The sequence below is a fragment of the Lissotriton vulgaris genome, chromosome 7 (assembly GCF_964263255.1).
Source record: "Lissotriton vulgaris chromosome 7, aLisVul1.2, whole genome shotgun sequence".
NCBI classification, from domain to species: domain Eukaryota; kingdom Metazoa; phylum Chordata; class Amphibia; order Caudata; family Salamandridae; genus Lissotriton; species Lissotriton vulgaris.
In genome coordinates, this window is record NC_141695.1 from 1,188,328,617 (window position 1) to 1,188,344,304 (window position 15,688).

Here is a 15,688-nt window from a genome sequence, read left to right on the forward strand (position 1 = left end):
CATGGGGTAGTAACACTACTCGGCGTGTTTTTAATATTTGACACATAGATTGCGTTTTGAATGTTGTACAGCGCCTGTGTAGTCAATTTTAATTTATCACTGTTATTTTAGCACTGCACTTTAAGAAACACCATTTCACAATGGACATCATGGCTAGATCACTGACATCCATTTCTACAGCGGCACTACATGGTCGGTTGTGATATGGTTTGATCAGCAAAACATCCCCCATGACGCGAAATCCACCATAAAGGGTGGTCTGATGGGATTTTTTCCAGCCTATGTTTTCAACAGCATACGTTCACGCATGCACCCATGGCTGCACTTCCGCCCACACAGCTGTACACCTTCTTCCAGACCTTTTCTGCTCTCTTGTGTATTTTGTATCTTGAGTAGGGGAGCGAGCGGAGAGGTCATTAAATATTCCCCTCGACATACATGTTTTGTTTTCTAGAATGAAACCGTCCCAGTTAATATGGTGCAGTACCAAATAATGCAACTTAATCCCATCACCCAGACAGAAAAACACCTATATGGTGAATTAATCAATGGGGTAGTTTAACAGTGTTCCCAATGTCGTAAATGACATAAGCTACCATCACAGCCTATTCGGAATTCTGTGAATCACTGAATTATGTGCTGCCTCCAAATTCCTGTGGCTCAACATAACATCCAACTGTTAACAAAAGTGACAGAATGGGAATACTAAAATGAGAAACACCAAGCTATCAAATGCACTTTAAATGATATTCCCATAAAACGGAGTCTCAGAAAAGGCTCCATAGGCAAGAACTAGGTCAAAACAAACGGAAGACAAGAGGGTCACTGTCTAAACTCACAGGAGGCACGTCAGTGCATATCCTCGTGGGCGAGCGCGGTGTGGGGTAATCTTCACGCCGCATATCTAAGCAAAAAAGTAGCCAAATGGACAAATCGCTTAGATTAAAATATCCCCATCTTCCTGCCGGCATCGTAATGGCAATGGAACGTTAGGGCATAGATTCTCGCTCGGTACTTACATTATTGCAGGCGACTCCCCGCCGTGTACCTATTCGTACACCACCGCGGCCCGGAATGAATGCCAAGGAAACGGTGATGTTGGTATTCGTACTTCTTAGTACTATCACGTGACCACATCATGTGATCGTATGAATCGTCACAACGTCCCAAGATGTTAAAGGGGACGCGTTGTTATTATTCCGACACTGCTTGTAATAAAGTCGGAATGTGGATTAAATCCGCAAATCTTACAATTATTCAAAGGGTCTTCAAAGTCGTTTGATTTATCATTAGAAGTTACCCTAATTTCCGGATACTATTACACGCAGTAGCGTGTGCAATTTAGGTTTTTATTTTATATTGGACAGAGGAGTTTGTATCCATCTAATGTAAAATTCACAATGAACCATCCACGGGGAAGAGGGTTGGTTAGGTGGGGTTGTGCCCACCCAGAAATAACACACATAGCTGGCATCGACCAAAAACTAAGACAGATGCATTTAGACTTATATATCAAGTCAAATAGATGACAATTTCGTTGTTATTGGGGGTGCTTGGAAAGCGTGCCTCATTTCTAAGAGGGATATTATATCTCACTAGAGGAGCATTATCTGAAGTCACAGAAGATTAAAAAAAACTACACAAGGAAGTTCTTATAAAATACATCTGTATATTGGTTTAGAATCCCTGTAATGGTGTAATGTTTCATACTGTAGGGGCTATCAGGGAGGTTCTACAAATCGCTTAACTGTAAGATGTTCCTGTACTACATGGGAATATCACCACTGGGGCCCATGTATTACCTGTATAGTGTACCATAGGTACCAAGGGCATAGGTGCATCCAAAGCCTACCAGGGGCTGCAGCATGTATTATGCCACCCCTGGCTGGCCATCCAAACTGACACCACAGGCTGATCACTCAGCTTGGCAAGGTGGTGTGATCACCCCTTGCTTAGATATAGTATACCTATATCTACCCTTATACATAGACACATATATGCCTATAAGTCACTCCTATGGCAGGCCTTGACAATCCTGAAGGCCGAGTGCTTGGTTTTATGTGAAAGGGTGCTCTAGCATGAGCTGAGCTCGTCTGCAGCTTTCGGAACCATGCCTTATAGCTGTTCTATGATATAGCCATACCATATACTCTTAAGTGCATCATAATCCTCACGGTTCATGCTAACTTTGGTTTGGCTTTATCAAAACATGTAAGGTGTCAAACACTTTGGAATACTATTGTCCCCCCCACCCCCGCCAGTTCTAGCGGCGGGGTAGCATTTCTCCCTTCTAGAGGGAGAAGACATGTAGTTACTGCTTTACCAGGTTAAAGTTAAACAGAGCCTCAGCATCACTAAATGGATGCTGCTGCCACAGACACAAGTCTGACCTCCTGCAGCTGGACGAAACCCTGGCAAGGGAGGCCTGGACAATAGGTTTCCTGTCGAGGGAGGTGCTAGCACTTCCCCAGACAGCCTGTAGTGTATTGGGGCAGGGTGGGTTAAATGGAAAGATGCTTTTCCCCGACACTGCCTGGGGCACACAAGGTGCTCCATGCATAGCCCGATTCAAACCAGTTGCTGGGGCACTCCAGCCCCAGCTCTGGCACAAAACTCGACAAAGGGAAAGGGGTGTAACCACCCCCTTCTCAGGTTCCACCCATAGGAGGGACCTAGCAGGTAATCCAGCCCCTTAAATCAGTATAAAGATAGGAGCTGTGTCTAGAGATGTTAGATTATCCTGGACTGAAACTCTGAAACTAAATTCTTGGACCTTCGACGTTCTATACCGACTAGAAGACTGAAGACATCTCCCTTATGGTCAAGGAGTGACCACCCTGTGCAAACAGACACCACCTGTAACTTGCCTGTTTGCATTGTCGATGCTCCCGCCGGAGCCCGAGGACTCGGCGACTCAGGAACTGGACTTCCAGACTTCTCCGACTCCGATCCACATCCACAGCGAAGCTGAGACCCGTGGCGGACACGAGAGATGTGGGACCGGACACCCTGGACTACCTGCTCTTTGCTAAACCGTGCAGCTTCTGAGGCATCCTCGAAGTTGTGAATTGGGGTTTGAGAAGCTTTGAGATTTGCAACAAAGCTCAGCCGTCCACACTCCACCGCGTGGGGCCTGCTCTTGCATTTCAGCTCGACGCCTCTTCCCGGTTGCTAGCCCGTTGACTAGTTAGCCCTCCGAAGACTTCCTTTTGAAACTACACCGCTTGCCTGGTTGCTCTGGGCTTGCTCCAGCTTCCCTGCAAAGGAGAAGTTCCCAGACCTTGCTGGTCTGACCTGAAGCTAATCTTCCCTTCCTGGGAGGGTTGCGTTTGCCAAGGCTTGTTGGGTCCATTCCGGATACCGACACCGCAGTCAACTAGATCCTTCGTGGGACAGCTCGAATCCAGCTCCTGGTCGTCGTCGACACCTCCTGGTCCTTGTGGCTGCAGAGACAAGCTTCACCTTTTCCACCTGAAACACTCAACATCGCCTGGTTCCTTCCTGGTCACTGGCTAGTGACACAGACTCTGTCCCCTCTGCTTTCAGGTTCTTCACATCTTCGATCCATCCTTGGATCCACCCGGACGCTTTTCTCCTGGTCGCCTGTAGGACTTCCTTGCAGCTCTCCATAGGAAACAGCGACGAAACCCTACACGAAAGAACACCTATGCATCCGGCTTCCCTGGGTGAGGTAAATAGAGTACTCCGGTGCGCCCGTGGGTGTTGCCTCTCGAAGTGTCCTAGTTTAAAAGGGTTTTACCGTAGTCCATCCGGAAGTGTCCTGAATCTACTACTTTGTAACTTTTACGTTCCCATTATAACTTTATGGTAACCCGGGACTGTGTTTAGAAACTGCTTGCGTCTCCCGTGGGCTTCCTACTTCCAATCCCTTGGTTGTCTAGTGTAGCCCCAGCGATTCCCTAGGCTCTAGGCCTATTCACTATTCCTGAAGTGGTTCTTATACCACTTACTTAGTATATGGTTCATGAGGCCCCTAGGGCAGAATTGTATTTGTGCAACTTAAAGTATGCTTAATGAGTAACTTGTAATGTATCTCAATCTCTGACCTCATAAAGAGGTCAGAGGGGTTGTGTTAGTAATAAATACATATATATTTTGTATATACCTTGTGTTGTCCTTTCATCTGGTATTCAAGGGATTATAATTGGTAAAACAGCTTGCTTCACATGCTCTCTGAAGTTTTAACCTAAGACTGCTGGTCCATGCTACTACTAGGATACTGATCTATAAGGTTGACTTTACAACCACCATCATAAGGGTCGTGTAGACTGGTGCAGGGTGCCCACTAGAATAGTGGACATCACATACCAGACTAACTTCTCACAGTAACTATGCCCTGGGTACCTTAGTACCATAAACGAAGGACCTGCAAGGGCACACCATTAGCCAATCTGGGGTGTACTGAAGTACTCGCCATGTCCAATTTAGGGAAGAAGCACAGAGATTGGGGTCCTGATTAGCAAGCACGAGCCCAGTCAGACTAGTCAGGAAAACATAATGACACCAGCCAAAAGTGGTGGTGACCATAAAAGTAGATCCTACTTTACTAAAGCTGCCATCTAACTATATGCGGAAGGTCCGTGGAGAGTCCAGACCCTCCATGAAGAGTTCTGGCAGCCAATCTACTGCTATACTGCCAGTTAATAGACTCTTCCCAGTTGTCTTCTTGATCTAACAAGCGGGTCGCATGCTGAAGATGTGAGGTATAGTAATATAAATCAACACAGGACTTCCAGTCCTCTGTCCTCATACAGTTTGGTCAGAGTAGCCAGAGCCACCCTGCAATGCTAACCCGCCCAAAGCCATGATTTAAGAATAGAATTCAGTTGTTTAAAGACCCTGGCAGGGAGGGGCCAGAATGAGTGTTTTGTTAGACATACAGACAGCAAGTGAACAGAAACATTTTTGCTATGGCCATTCTTCCCATTAATGAGTGGCAGTGTGTTCCAAAAGTCTACTGATGTCCATAAGGCATCCAGGACTGTGTCCACATTCAGTGGTATCTGTAATCGATGTGTGTGAGCAACCCTGAACCCAAGATAATTGGAATTGAGTTAACTCTCATATCAGGCCCAGAGCGGGTTGCCGGTGTACCGGGATGCCGACCAAAGAGGGAAGGGGGAACAGCAGAGACTTATTATGATTAAGGTGAATTCCCGAGACACTTCTGAAATCAATCAGCATCTGAAGTAGTTTTGGTACGGCCTGACGAAGGGAGGAAAGATAGAAAAGGGCGCCGTCGGCATAGAGCGAAATAATGTGCGATATTGCACCCAGCAGTATGCCACTTTCACTCAGCTCCCTTAGTATCCATATTGCCAGGGCCTCTATTGCAAGAGCTAGCAATAGGGGTGACAGTGGACTGCCCTGCCGTGTACCATGGCCCTACTGCCAGGATTCGGAGCGACACCGTCCAATGCGCACTCTTGCCCTGGGCTACGAGTAAAGCAACCATATACTTGTACAGTATCGTGGGCCAAAGCCCATAAGCTACATTACTTCAAAAAGGTAGCCTCAGTCCACCATATCAAAGGCTTGTTCTAGATCGTTCGCAACCAGTGCTACTTTTTTTTTCCGGTGCTGGACCTCATGTAGAACATGGGATAACTTTATGAGATTCATAGCAGTGTTATGCCTGGAATAAACCCACACTGGTCCGAAGGACCAAGTGTGTCATACATGTTGCCAAACGGCCTGCCAGAGCATTACACAGCACCTTAATTTCTGCGTTAATCATTGTTAGGGGTCGATAAGCCTTGGGGTTATCCTCATCCCCCTGTATCATGCATATCTCCCCCTCCCTCATGGTAGGCAGCAAAATTCCTACCTCCACAGCATCTAAAAAGACCATCAATAATCCCATTGCCAGAGTGGCCGAATTTGCCTGATAACATTCGATGGGGAACCAATCACTCCTAGGTGCCTTACATCATAGGAGCAATTTCAGGGTCGTCCTGACCTCTTTCACAGTTAGTTGTTCATCCAGAGTCGAGGGAGTTCTAACCGCCCTTCAAAAAGGGAGTGTACGAATGAGCAAATATGGGTTGGATCTGCCATATGGACTCCTTGAAGGCACAAGCAAATTGCATTCACGACACCTGCTCTGTAAGGAACATTGACACCGCCTGGGTTAATCATGTGAGTAATCAAGGGTATGGTGTGTTCCCTAAGAAGGATCCAGGCCAGCAAACCCACAGTCTTGTCTCCCTCTTGGTGCAACCGTTGCTGATATTTCTTGAGGGTATATTTATCAAGACGATTCCAAACATCCGTTATGCAACTCCAAATCGTGTTGTGTTCACTGATTGTGTCCAGTGTGGATGGGTGTAACGCCTGTACTCTACTGAGCTGTACTTCCTACCTCAGCCTGTAGCTGGCGGCACTCACCACATGTCAATCCTATACAGGTGCCCTGCAGCACCTCTTTTAAAGCCTCACATTCCGTTGCTCTACTATCGGTGGAGTCCCAGTTGTACTCAGAGTAACCCGTCGGGGATTATGAAAGGTCGCATCCCACTGGGTCGTCAAGCACATCCGGAGGCATCCACCAGGGCCTCTGTCCCTGTGATACACCACCCAGTGTCACTTGCAGCAGTCAGAGGAATGATCGGACAGAGAGTGGGCCATATGAGTTATTCTGGTGCTCTACGGGTTGGGAAACCCAGCCACCAAAACTCTGTCCAGTCTACTGTAGTTGTTGTGAGTCGCAGAGTGGTATGTTTATATTGTCTGTGTGGGGTGTTGTTGTCGCCATGCGTCCTCTAGTCCAATGTTAGTCATGACCTCCTTAAGCATCTCCGTCATATGTGGTTTCGTGCCTGCCCTGGGTAGAGTTCTTTATAGATCTGAGTCTAATATACAGTTAAAGTCCCCACACCAAATAATGGGCAGATGGTTCTCATGCATGAGCAGGTCCTGTACAGTGTAGAAGAACCAACGCTAATCAACATTGTCCTAACCGTCCAGTGAACACTGTATCAGAATGTACCGGCCCACCACGTCGGCCTCTATTTATGTGAGGAAGAAAGGTATCCCTGGTGCCACCCAAATCAACCCTCCCTGGGCGTACGTAGAAGAGGCATATAGCACATCTCATCCGACATTTTTTAGCTAATCGAGAGGAGAGGCCCCCCAAGTCATCAAGGTGCGTTTCTTGCAGGCATGCTATACCGATGTTATGGCGTTTGAAAAATCTGAGTACTCTATGGCATTTAATGTAAGTCCCCAGACCTTATATGTTCTAGGTGAGGAATTGACAGTCAATCTTCATCCCAGTGTTGGCGCACTAGTGTGTTCCACCCAAGCAATCCTGTCCAGTGGGTGAAAACCATCTAAATCAACCAAGCAATCCAAATATTGTCAACAAAACAAACCAGGACCCCCCCCCCCCTCCCCCCCCCTCCCCCCCCCCCCTCCCCCCCCCCCCCCCCCACACACACACACACACCCACAGACAGATACGGTGCAACCCTTCCACCATCTCTGCCCACCCACTGCCTGTGCCAGGACTCGCACATCAACCCCACCTGCCCAACTGGGACTGGCTAGAACTAACAGGTGAACAGCCACCCGGCCAGACTTCATAAGCAAATTGTGCATCAGGGAACCACGCTAGTCACGGTCCCCTATATTTAAGGTGTAAGTGTCTGATGCTGTGATCACCAGCGCCGTCCAAGGCACCTCAAACATTATCTGCCACATGTACACCCCTCCGAAACTCAGTGCAGACAGTTATCCGGCCAACCTCCAAAACAAATCCACGACCCATATCCCGCAGGCACGGATACATTGTCATTGTTCACGATTTCTTTGCTTTGCAGACGCTAAGCATCGATATTCATTCACCCTCCTCATGCTCCCCCACCTCTGGGGTGACCAGAGTATTAGGCACAAAGTCCGTTGCTGTGCTCGAAGCCCCAGTTCCACTGTCCTCTGACTGCGATGTAAGAACTGAGCCCCAATCGGTGTGGGTGGTCAAAGGTATGCAGCCTCATGGTGCCGTCATAGCTGATAGTCACTTTCTGGGGAACCAATTGCTGAGTATTAGCGCTCGTCACCCTCTAACAAAGCTGATGCTTAGTTCTTTGAGACCGTGTCCCTCATGACCGTTGCCAGCTGAAGCCGGACAGGGAGTCGGGGTTTTCACCTCGGAACTCGAGCCAGTCGCATACCTCATTTGAGCTCTCAAAGAAATGGGCTTTTCCCTGATGGAGGACTTTTAAGTTTTGTAGGGTTTAATATGTTTCTGATGTTAAGCGCCTTCAGTTTTTGTCTGACTTTAAGGAAGGTTTTTATCAGATCTTGCACTTGCTTCACCTAGTCTGGGTAGATTGCAACGTTGGCACTGCGCAAATGGGGGGACCAGGTGTTCCCTAGCAGCACTTAGGATGCAATCACTATCGTGGTAGTTAAGGATATTTGCTATGAGAGCACAAGGGGAGCCCCCGGGCTCCGGTCAGGCACCAGTGCCCTGTGGGCCCTCTCAACCACAATAAGTTCAGACAAGCCCTGTGGCTTGAGTGTGTTTCGTTCCCAATGTTCCAGGAATTGATCTGTAGACTATTCTTCTGCTTGTTCAGGAACTCGCAGGACCCTGATATTGCTTCTGCATGAGCATCCCTCCGCATCCTCACCCTGCCTGCCTATTTCTGCAGTGGTGGTGGCCATCCTTGCCATTTGGAGGTTAAGACCCGCTACATCCGCCTGCAGTTCAGCAGTGTTGCTCTCAGCAGATTTAACTTTGTTGGAGACCTTTTGCAAGTCGACTTGGAGAAGATTTAAGTCTACTGAAACAGCTTACATTCTTTGATCGAGGGCAGTGCAGGAGCCTTGTGTGGCTGCCTGAAAGTCAAACCTGGACTGCTCTGCATCTTCCTCTGAGCTGATCAAAGCATCCAGTGCACTTGTTTGCCTCGTTATCTTCTAGACAGGCTGGTGCGGAGTGGTGTATTGAGTTATGGGGTTTGTTGCTGGAGTGCAGACAGCCTTGTCTTTACCCATGATTTTAAGTGCACCACTAGCCAACTGACCTGGACACAAAGGATAGTCGCCAACTTGTCACAGCCAGGCCCAAGCACAAACACTGCTGAATGTGCACTCACTGAACCTCTTGGAGATCGGGGAAGGGGTGGTGGACAATACGCATCCAAAAAGGTTGTGTGATCACATGCTCTCTTCCATACTATAACATGCTGTACAAGGTTCAGGGTGCAGCGACCTCTCAATGGTAATCAGCAGGCTGTGTATTTGTGCGAGTGCCGGGTTATCCCTCAGATTCTCAGCGAATAAGGAGGTGTTCTCAGTAAAAACAAAAAGCATGGGGGCCGAATGAGTCCCTCAGCCCTGCCCCAGGACCAGCAGCAGTGAGGCTCATCTGTACCAATCTCCGAGCTCTGCACGCTCAGAGAGCCAGCAACACTTCCTCGTCTCAAAGACCTCCTCGCCTGGCGTCCACAGTAGGTGATCAAAGTGGTCACCATCGGCCCGCACAGCCCGGCGTTGAGTTTCCTCAGCACCCCGTTCACCCACCCCCTTTAGGGGTGAGCACACCAGTTCAAGGCACTCTTGAAGTAGCCGTCATCCGCAGTATATAATGCACAGAACGTCACACTACTGTGGTGTCTCGCAGGCGAAGGACTAGCGAGTCACCCCCACCCCTCCTTCTTACTGGCTCTTGGGCTCCCTTGAGAGACCTGTGGAAGTGTGGGAGCCCTTGAGGAACTACCTTTGACGGTGGCCTTTTAGAAGGTTTTTTCTGACGCCCGTCCGCTGGGATCTGATCCTCTATCTGGCCTGGGAGAGCATGGTCCCATACAGGGAATGCTCGGTCGGGAGGTGACTCCACCTTTCTAGATGGCGGCTGGGAAGCGAGCCTAAGATGAGCAGCTGCTAGCTACAGGCCTGGGTTGCTTTGTCCCTTGCAGCATGTTGCACCCATTGACAACTGCTGCACCTTCTTGGCGGCCCGGTTGAATGGAAGACCCAGGCGTGAAAGACACGTTATTTACTGAGCAAAGTCTGTATCTGAAAGAAACATGTTAGTGTTAGATTCCTTACCTTAGAATATCCCCAGGCGTCAGTCTGGATCCGGAAACTTTTGCGTAGCAGTACCCCTGCGCGTCGGTAGGCGTCGTCTGCAGGCGTCCCCTGCGGCTCCGCGTCCGTCGTCGGCGTCGTGCGCCGTGATGACGTCGCTGGAGTATATAGACGCCGCCTCCGCGCGCTGACGTCCGTTCTTCTTTTTTCCGCGCCAGTAAGCGCAGATCCGAAGAGCAGTACTCCGGTCTTTTGACCAAGTTTTGTTAACTTTCTATATCTTTTTGGTGCCTGGTAGGATGCCGGGTTTCAAGAATTGTGACGGTTGTGACCGCACGATGTCGGTCACGGACCATCACCGACTCTGCCTCCGGTGCCTGGGCCCCGACCACGACGTGGACGCCTGCGTCGATTGCTGGGCTCTGACTAATAAGGCTAGACGGGAGCGGTCCCGCAAGCTACTCGAGCTCCGGGTGTCGGCCCCGCGTCGGGAGCGGTCCCGGTCCGGCCGGAGGTCCAGGGAGCGTTCGAGGGAGCGGTCGCGGAGCCGCGCCGGGCGCTCCGGAAGTCGTCACCATTCGTCGGGCTCTTCAGGTAAGAAACACAAGAAGTCAGGGCGTCGTCATCGTACCCCCGACTCCCCCCGACGCTCGCACGACGCGGCCGGGGGTTCGGGTGACCCCAACCCCGCGGCTCCGCGAGAGTCGCCGGCGCGGCCTGCTCCATACCCTCCGGTCCCTGGGCAAGGTGCGACGCCTGAGGAGATTGAGGCGTTCCTCATGGCCATGAGGGCGCTCACTTCTCCGACGGGGCCTACGGCGCCTTCGGGCCCAGTGCTACCGTCTGGGGGCCCTAGCGGTTCGGGTGTCCCTGACTCGACGCCATCAGGTGCTCCGGCCCCGGTGCCGCCGGCGGCTCCGACCCCGGCGCCGCAAGGGCCTTCGGGGTCGACGCCGGCTGGTCTGCGGCGCTGATTCCATCGGGGTTGCCCCCGACGACGTCCCAGCGCGGCGCCGGTTCTCCTGTGCCGGCTCCGGGCGGCGCCGTCCCCATACCCTCCCCGAATCCGGACGCGGAGTCAGACCGACGTCGCTCGACGCCGGGCTCGACGCCGATGGGGCCTGTGAACCCCGAGGAGCCGGTCTACATTGTTGACTCCGTATATGGAGATGATGTGGAGTACGGAGAGGGTTGGGAGGGGTCTGAGGACCCTCACGTGAGTGTCAGTACGACGTGGACTGGACAGGTGATTTGGGTGATGCCAGTGGTCTGGACGACTCTCCTAACCCTGGCTTTGTCTCTCCTCCTTCCGTGGCATCGGAGGAGGGAGCTGCTTATTCAGTGGTGTTGATGACGGCTGCCAAGGCCTTACACCTTGAGCTCCCCGTCGCGGCCGTGAGGCCTAACATCCTCACTGAGGTCTTCAAACCGCAGTCATGCCCACAGGAGCCACTGCTGCCGTTTAACGAAGCCTTGTCAGACGTTCTTTTGGGCACGTGGTCCAGGCCCTCTTCAGGATCGCCTGTTGATAGGAACGTGGCCAGACGCCACCGTCCGTGCCCGGACAACCCCAAGTTCCTCTCCACCCATCCCACCCCTGAGAGTCTGGTGATCCAGGCCTCGACTTCCCAGACCGCATTCCCGTCGGCCCCGCCCGACCGGGAATCTAAGAGGTATGACCAGTATGGCAAGAAGGTCTTCTCGTCCCTGAGTTTGGGACTGCGGTCTTGCAACACCGCTTGCCTCTTGGGCCGCTACACCCACTCTGTGTGGGATACGGTCGCCGAACTGCTGCCAGAATGCCCCATGGAGGTGCGGGCGAAGCTCGGCAAGGCTGTGGCTGAGGGCCGAGATGCAGCAAAATATTCCATACGGTGTGGTCTTGATACGACCGACTCGCTGGGCAGAGCGATGTCCACGACGGTGGCGATTCGTCGCCACGCCTGGCTGAGATCCACCAACTTTTTGGCAGATGTCCAGAATGCCTTGATGGACATGCCGTTCGATGGCTGTCGCCTGTTTGGTGACAAGGCGGACCACGCGCTGGAACGCTTCAAGGACTCCAGGGTCACAGCCAAGTCCTTGGGTCTCTCGACCCAGCGCCAGCAAACGGGTTCGTTTCGCTCCTTTCGTGGCCAAGGAAGGGGCGTCCCCACACGTGCTGCCAGCCACGCGCCGCAACAATCTTTTCAACGTGGTGGCGGCCGTGGAAACCGCCGTGGAGGCGGTCGGGGTCCACGGCGGGGTCAGGCCACACCTCCCCCCGCAGCATCTGCCTCCAAATCCTCCTAGTCCGTGCTTTCAGGCCCATGTGACGCCAGTGGGTGGCAGGGTTCGCCATCACCACGCCCGCTGTCGCACGATCACATCGGACAGGTGGGTGCTGCAACTCGTCCGAAGGGGCTACTCCCTCCCCTTCGAGACCAATCCTCCAGCCATGCCACCGCAGAACCACCGTGTGTCGGGGGACCACTTGACACTTCTGCAGGAGGAAGTTACGGCCCTCTTGGCCAAGGGGGCCATCGAGCGCGTTCCTGGGCCAGAAGTAGGGCGTGGTTGCTATTCCCACTACTTTCTGGTGCCCAAGAAGGACAAAGGGGGCCTACGTCCTATCTTGGATCTACGGAACGTCAACGGCTTCCTCCGGAAGGAGAAGTTCAAGATGTTGACATTGGCTCAGGTCTTGGCTGCTCTAGACCCGCAAGACTGGATGGTAGCGTTGGACTTGCAGGATGCGTATTTTCACATCCCCGTCCTGCCGGCCCACCGGCGTTACCTGCGGTTCACGGTAGGCCAGGAGCACTTTCAGTTTATCGTGCTCCCCTTCGGCCTTACCAGCGCCCCACGGGTGTTCACAAAGGTGTTGGCGGTGGTCGCAGCCCATCTGCGCCTGTTAGGGGTTTTAGTCTTCCCCTACCTAGACGACTGGTTGTTGAAGGCGGGCTCGCCCCAGACAGTCGTCCACCACCTTCAGATGACGGCAGACCTCTTGCACGACCTGGGGTTCTCCATCAATGTGCCGAAATCACACCTGTCTCCCTCTCAAAAGCTCCTTTTCATCAGAGCGGTTCTGGACTCGGCGCAGCTTCGGGTTTATCCTCCGGAACGGCGGGTCCGGGATATACAGGCTTTGATTCCCATCTTTCAGCCGCTATCCCGGGTTTCGGTCAGGTTGACGCTGCAGCTGCTGGGGCTGATGGCTTCCTGCATCCTTCTGGTGCATCACGCCCGGTGGCGGATGCGGGCTCTGCAGTGGGACCTGAAGTTTCAGTGGGCCCAGCATCAGGGCAACTTGTCCGACCACGTCTTGATCTCGGAGGGCACTGCGAGACAACTGCAGTGGTGGCTTACGGACCGCGATTGGGTCAGAGGCAGATCCCTCTCCCTTCCCCAACCGGAGCACGTTGTCGTGACGGACGCGTCCCTCCAGGGCTGGGGAGGCCCCTTGGGAGAGGCGGAGATCAGAGGCATCTGGTCTCCGGCGGAGTCCCGGCTCCATATCAACCTGTTGGAGCTACGGGCGATTCGTCTAGCACTGAAGGCATTCCTCCCCTTTGTCAACGGGAGTGTAGTGCAGGTGTTCACGGACAACACCACCGCCATGTGGTACTGCAACAAACAGGGCGGGGTGGGGTCGTGGACCCTTTGCCAGGAGGCTCTGCGCCTCTGGTAGTGGCTGGAACGTCAGGGCGTGACTTTGACGGTTCAACACCTGGCAGGTTCTCTGAACGCCAGGGCGGACGAACTCAGCCGTCGGTGCTCGATGGATCACGAATGGCGTCTGAACTCGGACGTGGCGCAAGGCCTCTTTCTGCAATGGGGAGAGCCTTGGTTAGATCTATTCGCCACAGAAGAGAACGCTCAATGTCATCAGTTCTGCGCGTTGGAGTTTCCAAGACGGTACTCGCACGGCGACGCCTTTCGGCGCGAGTGGAGTTGCGGTCTGTTATACGCCTTTCCGCCTATACCACTTCTGCCCAGAGTGCTGAAGAAGATCAGGCGCGACCGGGCCCAAGTTATCCTTGTGGCTCCGGACTGGGCTCGAAGGTACTGATATCCCGAGCTACTCAGCATGTCAGTCGGTCCCCCGATCCGCCTGCCCCTTCAGGAGGACCTTCTGTCGCAGCAGCAGGGGACGGTCCTCCACCCGAACCTGTCCAGTCTCCACCTCCATGCTTGGAGATTGAGCGGCGGCAGTTGAGGCCATTTGACTTGCCTCCTGAAGTCTGTGATGTAATTCTGGCAGCCAGGCGTCCCTCCACAAAGTCGGTATACGCCTGTCGGTGGAACAGATTTGTGGCATGGTGCACAGCAAAGGCTGTGGATCCTCTTTCTGCCCCTCTTTCCGAGGTTCTTCTGTTTCTTCTCTCTCTTGCCCAGCAGGGCTCCGCTCTGGGCACTATCAAGGGCTACCTTTCGGCCCTTTCAGCCTTTCTAAGGCTTCCTGATCAGCCTTCTTTGTTCAAGTCCCCAATTGTAACGAGATTCTTGAAGGGCATCACACACATGTATCCACCTGTTCCGTTTGTGATGCCTCAGTGGGACTTGAACCTGGTTCTAACCTTTTTGATGTGTGCTCCCTTTGAGCCCCTTCATTCTTGTCCTCTCCGTCTCCTGACTTTGAAGACGGCTTTCCTGGTTGCCATCACCTCTGCCAGGAGAGTGAGTGAGCTCCAGGCTCTTTCTGTCAAACCTCCTTTCCTGTCCATTCATCCTGACAAGGTGGTTCTTAGGACTAGACCTTCTTTCCTGCCCAAAGTAGTTTCTGCTTTTCACATCGGGCAGTCCATCACCCTCCAGGACATCCCTTTCAGGGCCCTAGTTTCAAATGGCACCAGTGTTGGTTCTCACATGGCTCTGCGTGTTCTGGCGCGGAAAAGCTGTGTACAAAGAACTGACGTCAGCGCGCGGAGGTGGCGTCTATATACTCCAGCGACGTCATCACGGCGCATGACGCCGACGACGGACGCGGAGCCGCAGGGGACGCCTGCAGACGACGCCTACCGACGCGCAGGGGTACTGCTACGCAAAAGTTTCCGGATCCAGACTGACGCCTGGGGATATTCTAAGGTAAGGAATCTAACACTAACTAATGTTTCTTACAGATATATCGTTACCGAAGGTAAGTAACTTGTTCATCCTGGCCTGGTGTGATTGTTCGAGTTGTAATACAGCAAGTCGATTAAACATGAATTTAATGGGAGAAATGGACTAAATGGCTGAACGAGCTCGTATCGGCAAAAGCACATTTGGTTTTACAGTGATTGCAGTCTTGAATTAAGTGGCCTGCAATATTGATGCTGTATAGAAAATTGTACAGAATGTTTGTGTGAAATTATTAAGACTGCCTGTATACCTATTCTAATTGCTTTTTAATGCCAAATTGTATTGCATTTTAACAGACACACACATAAAAATAATTGACAAGTCTTATAACGGTGATAGAAATGCAGGCCAGATATTCCCAAACTGCCCCACTTGTCCCCTGCAATACCCCCAGTAAAGTACATTATTAGTTCCCAGTTCACTTCTTTTAAGCGCAACCCCAGAGGATTGTATTTCATTGTCAATGTGAGCCGTGGCAGTCAGTACTGGTGCCAAGACTATACCATGGTAATCTGTACAATACCAC

At 52.0% G+C, this 15,688-nt stretch overlaps 1 protein-coding gene across 4 annotated transcripts in view; it reads left to right on the top strand.

Annotated features, from left to right (window-relative positions):
- The window catches only part of RBM27 (RNA binding motif protein 27), a 1,065,407-nt gene that overhangs the window by 1,020,845 nt on the left and 28,874 nt on the right, over positions 1-15,688 (top strand). The window lies entirely within an intron of this gene.